Raw genomic sequence first — 8,160 nt, 5'->3', positions numbered from 1 at the left:
TCCCGGAACTCGTGTGCCCTGGGATGACCTCGGAACCCAAGTTTCCTCCTCCAGGAGCCTGGTCTACCTGATGGCACAGCCTCTGTGGTGTGGGGATCACACCGGCTGGTTTCTCTGAAGCAGAAGGGCTGTCGCACTGGCCTAGTTCCTCTGCCAGGGCACTCACCCCCAAGCACCAGAGCCCACAGTGAGGTCCAGCGCTGTGAGCGCTCTTGCTGCGGGCCTGTGCAGACTTCCTTTATGACTTCTGCCAAGAGCTTGCTTTGGACCCTCACCCACTAGGCCTTGGCTGGCGGGGAGGTCTCCATTGATTGCTGCGGGTCTGTGCAGACTTCCTTTATGACTTCTGCCAAGAGCTTGCTTTGGACCCTCACCCACTAGGCCTTGGCTGGCGGGGAGGTCTCCATTGATTGCTGCGGGTCTGTGCAGACTTCCTTTATGACTTCTGCCAAGAGCTTGCTTTGGACCCTCACCCACTAGGCCTTGGCTGGCGGGGAGGTCTCCATTGATTGCTGCGGGTCTGTGCAGACTTCCTTTATGACTTCTGCCAAGAGCTTGCTTTGGACCCTCACCCACTAGGCCTTGGCTGGCGGGGAGGTCTCCATTGATAGGCTGGCTAATTGAATATGTGCAACTTGTTTACTTGGGCCCAAGGCGGTGGCCACGCTGGGAGAAGGAGCTGCCTGTTGAAGAGGACGGTGCCTCTCATCACTCGGAGCCCGGCTCTGCCAGAGCACCACCTGCTTTCCACCCGTGACAGTGAACTGTCCCCATGTGTTTGGTCAACCAGGGGGGAAAGGTGTCAGGAGATAAAGAGGCCCCGGAGTTTTAAGTGAAAGGTGTTTAAGAGCAGCTGGGCACTCTTGAATTGGGTTGGGAAGTAGCTTTTCTTAAAGTTTCAACAACATTAGAGTTGAAAGAGAAGGCAGTGCTCAGGTGGTCCAACCTCTACGTTTTGTTGCAAAGGAGACCAAGGACTAGTTTTTCAACAATCACAATTGGAGTGGAAGAGCTGACACCACCAGCCCGGACTCAGGCTGTGCTGCCCTGTCTGTGAGGACTAGCGGGGACCACGGGGGTCAGAGAAGCTCCGGCGGAGACACGGCTCGCCTGAGGTCTGAAGTAGAGGAGCCAGGGGGTGGTTACATGTCATGGGATAGTGAGGGGGCGAGTAAGGCACAAGGCAGGGATGAATAGGGTGCACTTCTGAGACCAGAAAGGAGACCAGCCTGATAGGTTTTGGGGGACAGTGAGAATTAAAGCTGGGTAACATATGCCCAGAGTTAATGACTGCAAAATCCAGGAGCCATGTTAACTGGTTAAAGCAGAAAGAACCTAAGCAGTGCATGATACTCAGAAAGCAGAAAAAATAAAGTCTCTAAGCTGAGCCTCCAAGAATTGGCCCCTTATCCACCCGGCAAACTGGGCTGAGGCCTCTATAGTGATCAGAAAGCTGTCAGCTTAAAATACTGCCTACAAACCAGGCAGTCATTGCTTCCAAATCCGAACCCCTGCCCCCGGCACACTCCAGACCAGCGAAACAGATGCTTCATGCCCAGTTTCCCTCTCCACACACCTCGGGGTGAATCATAATTGTACCTGTGTGCAGCCAGGAGGAGACACTTAAATTACAGCTGGAACTCCAGCTGCATGGGAGTCAGGAAAGGAGGTTTTTTGCTTTCACTTGTGCAGCACTTGAAGGAATGCTCTAGAAAGGGCTTGGAAGAGATGCTGAACAAGCCAGTCTTCCATATTCACTGCAGAGGGAGAACTGGGGCTGCAAGATGGAGAGCTGGGTGTGGGAGGTTGGATTGATGGGGTCAGAAGTAACAAGCACTTGACCAGGGAAAGCCATGAAGAAAGTGATTTTGAAAAGATTTATCTACAAACATTATTCGGGCTGAATCTGTCTCCGGGAGTCTTAAGTAAAAGACTATGTAGGAGACTGTGGCTGTACTACACTCATGTCAGAGACAATGAAGGTATGGGTGGTAGGAGAGGGGAGGAAGAGAACAATAACTAATATGAAACCGAGAGTATTTGCTGACTGGGGAGCTGGGCAATGACATAAACCCTATGAGCAGAGACTATATCACGTGTCCTTGAACTCTTAGTGCCCCAATGCACAGCTTAGGCACCCAATGAATGACTAACAAATGAATGAGAAGGACGCATCAAAGATAGTTGGTAATCATCAAAAACAAGTGATTAGATAACTATTCAAAACATAAGAGTCCATAGATTTTGCTGTTTTCCCCTCTTTGTGACCAGCAACATGAAAAAGAAATAGAAAAGGCACTTTACAAAGAGCCAAGGGTAGAGCAATGGGAGATAGTGAAAAATAGAGCTGATTCTTTAGCAGAAATGAGGATTCTAGGACTATCCCTGAGTTGAAAGAACAATCTAACCCCTGAGGGTAATCCCAAAGGAAAATGTAAGTGCCCTCCACTAGGGCACATACTCATATGTGAATACATATATATGAATACATTATCATATTTAGGTGGGAGTGCTGGCTTCAGACACTCACGACTCATCCACAGAGTGCAGAGTGCAGTTCCTCCAACAGAGACACACATAGCTGCACCTGAGTTTCCTTCTATTTCCTTCCATTCTCTGACTCCCCTGCCTATTTCCATAAACTCCAGAACATCACAATTAGAGGACTAAAGTATAAATTTTGAAAAGAAATGAAAGGACTAGCCCTGGCCTGAGTGGCTCGGTTAGTTGAAGCACCATCCCATACATCAAAAGGTGGCAGGTTCAATTCCTAGGCAGGGCACATACCCAGGTAGCAGGTTCAATCCTTGGTCAGGGTATGTACGAGAGGCAATGGATCAATGTCTCTCTCTCTCTCTCTCTCTCTCTCTCTCTCTCTCTCTCTCTCTCTCTCCCCCCTCCACCTTCCTCTCTATCTAAAATTTTTAAAAAATTGAAAGGATTAGACATAACTAAAAATCCAAGTGCAGACATAAAAGAAAGACCTGAGGTAATCTCAGTGACTTCAAATGGAATAAACACAAATGTTCAGGCAAATAGAGATGATAATAGATATGGTGCAGACATGAAGATAACCAACATTATCTTCAGGTGTCCCTGAAGAAGAGGATTGACAAGTGGAGCAAATGATATACTCAAAGATAGATACAAAAACTTCCCCAGACAGAATTGAATCTGCAGATGTGAAAGCACTTTCTGTGTTCTTGGAGCTTTTGATCCTGAAGGTTCTGTTTTAAGGCGGAACCTGGAGAAGCTATTGAACTTTAGGTATAAAACAAAGAAATCTCTAGGTCCCCAAAAACACACAAATCAACCGCAAAAGGAACATACTAGACTGACCTCAAAATTCTTCACAGCCATCAAAGCCTTGAAACAATGGAGTGATATTTACAAAGTTCTGGAAGAAAGTGCCACCTAAGATTATTATACCCTGTCAATATATCATTCAAATGTACTAGTAAAGATAGCAGACAGACATCTTCAGACTGTATCATGAGTCATTTTTTTTTTTCGCAGAGAAGTGGTTTTTATTATTTTTAATAATTCTTTATTGTTGAAAATATTACATATGTCCCCCTTTTCCCCATTGATCCCCTCTAGCTGACCCCCTTTCCCCCCTTTTCCCCTCCCCGAGGCCTTCAGCACCTTATTGTCTGTGTCCATGGATTATGCATATATGCATACAAGGTCTTTGGTTGATTAGCACCCATCTACCCATTCTCCCCCGCCTTCCCTCTGAGATTCCACACTCTGTTCCATGCTTCCATGACTCTGGATCTACTACATTCATCAGTTTATTTTGTTACTTAGATTCCACATATGAGTGAGATTGTGTGATACTTGTCTTTCTCTGACTGACTTATTTCACTTGGCATGATACTCTCCAGATCCCTCCATGTTGTCTCAAAGGGTAACAGACTCTTCTTTTGTATTGCTGCATAGTATTCCATGGTATAAATGTCCCATAGGCTTTTTACCCACTCATCTACTGATGGGCACTTGAGCTGTTTCTAGATCCTAGCTATTGTAAAATGTGCTGCTATGAACACAGGAATGCATACATTCTTTCTGATTGATGTTTTGCTTTCTTAGGATATATTCCTAGAAGTAGAATCACTGAGTCATAGTAATTCCATATTTAATTTTTTTAGGAAACTCCATACTGTTTTTCCGTAATGGTTGTACCAGACTGCATTCTCACCAACAGTGCAGAAGGGTTCCTTTTTCTCCACATCCTCGCCAGCACTTGTCATTTGTTGATTTGTTGATGATAGCCATTCTGACAGGTGTGAGATGGTACCTCATTGTTGTTTTGATTTGCATCCCTTGGATGATTAGTGACTTTGAACATGCTTTCATATGTTTCTTGGCCATTTGTATGTCCTCTTTGGAGAAATGTTTATTTAGGTCCTCTGCCCATTTTTTTATTATTAAATTGTTTGTCTTCCTTTGTTAAGTTGTATGAGTTCCTCATATATTTTGGATATTAACCGTTTATCAGATGTATCATTGCCAAATATGTTTTCCCATACAGTGAGCACGCTTTTTATTTTGTTGATGGTTTCTCTTGCTATGCAGAAGCTTTTTAGTTTGATGCACTCCCATTTGTTTATTTTCTCTTTAGTTTCCCCAGGGAGAATTCCTCTCTCTACTTTCAGTCTGTGGTCCCTGATTCAGGACTGTCTAGAGCCCACTCCTGAAAGGGAATGGATGAATGTAGCAGAGGAACTGAGACGGATAGTGGAAGGTTACCAGAGGCTTAATATTGTCGCAAAGGCTTGTCTGTCACCTGGAGACTTCTTATTATGGAAGTATTATATTTGTGTTTGTGCTGACATTGGGCCAGCCTACACTCAAGGAGCAGTATTTGGCTGCTGCATTAAAGGAGGTGTTACTTGCTGGTCAGCAGAAAAAGAAAGGGGGCTGCTTTAACTGTGGCAACCAATGCCCCCCAGGCAGGGAAACTTCAAGTGGGGCCAGCCCCGGTCCCACCAAACAGTAGGGGCCTTATTCTTAGCACCACTGCAGCCTTTCCAGCCGGCTCAGTAAACCCTCATCAAGCCACCCCAGGGAGTGCAGGATTGGCAAGTTCTTCCTTGGCTGATGGATCAGGACTCAGGCGATAGTGGAAAGCGCCAATCCTACTCTTAAAATGCAACTATAAAAACAAAAAAAGGGGGAGAAGAATGTTATGTGTTAAATTTTTTGAATAACAATGCAGAAAGTTGTACAACGACTGAAAGGCATTGGGCCTCCTGTACAATAGCCTCTGTTGGGTTAGCCCAGTGGAAGAATGCACAAACCAGACAAGAGTTTTAGGAGATTCAGTAATGATGTGGAGAAGAGGTTGTGTTTGTATCTTTCCAGAAGGAGCAATGCAGCCAATTTGGGTGCCAGAGCATTATATATGTGTCAACACAATGGACCCAGAGAAGCTCCTTGTCCCTTCATTTAAAAGACTGAGAGTTGCCCCGATGACAGCAATACAGAAAAGGAAGATGACAAAGGCTACACAAGGGACCGAGGTGCCAACATGGGGTCAGATGAAGAAGTTAACAACTGAGGCCCAGCAGATGGTAGAAAAACAAGATGTGGAATCTACTCTCTTAATCATATTTCTGGCTATGCTAGCATTGGTTAGCTTCCAGTCTTCTGCAAAGTCTTGCATAGCCAAGTCCGAGGACTCTGAGTAAATCAGCAAAAGAAACTTTCATTTCGTAGAAAAATGTTACTATAGTTTTCTCTCACTTATTGCTGTGTTGCATTTGCATTGTTTTGTTAATAGCCAGAGCTTTATGTTTAAGTTTTAAAATGATAACATGTCTGTAGTTTGGGTTTTGCATTGACATTGTTTTGTTATTGTTTTAATAACCAGAGTTTTGTTCTTGATGCTTAAGTTTTACTTTCATTATGGTAGCTTAAAAATAAAAGAAGGGTGAGATGTAGGGAGCAGATATAGGGTTAAACCTCGGACTGACCTGTTGGCAAAGCCACAAACAAGTCCCAGCTTAGAGGGCACAGCCCTCTTAGCATAATTAGGCTTGACCTTATGACCTCCCTAGATCTTATCTTGGTAGCTAATGGGCTGTGAGAGATACAGCAAGTGCCTCCAAAACAAGTGAAACTATAAGAACATTGTAACTATGGTGACCACTACCTTGTTTACCTCTGGCTATAAAATAAAGGCTCAGCTTGCTGTCTGGATCTCTCTCTGTGGCCTCAGCCAGGCACAGGAAGATCCACCTAGACCTGATTTTATGCTCAGCTTCCCCTAATCTGCTGTGTATTCCTTCCAATGTGTTCTTTATTTGTGTTATGTCATTCTTTATTTCCAACTGTTCTTTTTTTCATAATTACCATTTCTTTTTTATGATCTTGAGCATCTTTACCATCATTATTCTGAACTCTGTTTCAGATAAATTTCTTATCTCTGCTTCATTTATCTTTTCTTCTGGAGAATTCTCTTGTTCTTTCATTTGGGGGTTCTTTGTCTCCTTATTTTGGCTGTCTCTTTGGGTTTGTGACTATGTATTAGGTAGATCTTCTACACCTCTCAATCTCTAGTGCAGTACAGTGTTAAAGGCTATTTCTGACTAATTAGATCAGGCAAATACTCAAAGCCTCCAGGGACTGCCTCTGCCTACAGACTGCTAGGATTCTGACTTGAATTGCCCCCACATAATCATCCTCAGGTGTGGTGGGAGTTTTTTTCAATAGGGTGGGGTAGTTGCTTCTGCCTAGAGCCGTGGTTGGCAAACTGTGGCTCTCGAGCCACATGCAGCTCTTTTGCCCCTTGAGTGTGGCTCTTCCTACACCTTAGGAGTACCCTAATTAAGTTAATAACAATGTACCTACCTATATAGTTTAAGTTTAAAAAATTTGGCTGTCAAAAGAAATTTTGATCGTTGTACTGTTGATATTTGGCTCTGTTGACTAATGAGTTTGCTGACCACTGGGCTGGAGGATAATTGTTATTTTTACTCTCTTAAGTGGCCTCAGAGCAAGGTGTTTTCCAATAGGGTGGTTCAACTGTGTTCCCTCTAGGCAAGTCAAATATCTGTGCTGGAAAGATGTCCCCCACTGCATGAAGAAATGACTCAGCACAGGAAACTGGGGGTGTCTGCTTTTAGAGCTCTAACCACCAAGTCCCCAGTCCTGGCTTCTGCTCTCCCAGTCCCTGTCCACTTCACCCTCCCTCTGCCAGAGCACAAGATGGGTGGCTCCACAGGAAATTTTGTGCATTGGCCCTTTAAGAGGGTGCCTGAATTTTCAGCTATCACTCTCTGGCAGATAGCAACCCTGCTGCTTTTCACAGTCAGATATTATGTGGGTAACCTCAACTGTGGTGCTCTCTGCTGGGGAGCTCAGCTTGGGGATTAGACCCCAGAGTTCTCAGTGGCACCCACCTGCCCCAGCTGAGATATCTCTCCAGGACTTCAGTTGCTGTCTGTGGGCACCAAGCCAGCCCTTTCGTGCCTCTACCCTTCCTACCAGTCTCTATGCGGTCTCCACTTTCTGTCCTCAGGTATCAGGGTTCTCTCCTGCGAGTCTTCCTTTGATTATTCAGTAAAATTTTTCTGTATTTTAGTTTTAATTCTAGTTTGTTCCTGGGAGCATGTCCATGCAGCATCCACTTACTCTGCCACCATTTTTAATCTTTTATCATGAGTCTTCTTAAATAATTTTAGCTCTGGGCAGTGCACTCAGTTGGTTGAGCATTGTCCCTTGCATCAAGCAGTAGGCAGCAATTCCAATTCAGAGCACTTGCCCAGCTCCCATGCATCAAGTGGTAGGCAGCAATTCCAATTCAGAGCACTTGCCCAGTAGGGGGTGTATAGGAGGCAGCCAACCAATGTTTCTCTCACAGTTGTTTCTTTCTCTCCCTTTCCCTTCATCTCTCTCTAAAAATCAATAAAAAAATAAATATAATATACATATATATCTAATCTAATAAAAGACAAACATGCAAATTGACCGTACCTTTGCTATGCCTTAAGTCACACCCACCAGCCAATCAGAGCGAGTATATGCAAATTGACCCAACCAAGATGGCGGCCAGCAGCCACTGAGCTGGAGCGAGCAAGTGGCTTGGTTGCTCCAGTGATGGAGGAAGCCAAGCTTCCCGCCTGCCACGGACAGGCTCTGAGCTCAACTCAAGGA

Source organism: Myotis davidii, unplaced genomic scaffold (assembly GCF_000327345.1).
Source record: "Myotis davidii unplaced genomic scaffold, ASM32734v1 scaffold84, whole genome shotgun sequence".
Lineage (NCBI taxonomy): Eukaryota > Metazoa > Chordata > Mammalia > Chiroptera > Vespertilionidae > Myotis > Myotis davidii.
The sequence above is the reverse complement of the archived record's forward strand: the minus strand, read 5'-3'. Positions refer to the sequence as shown.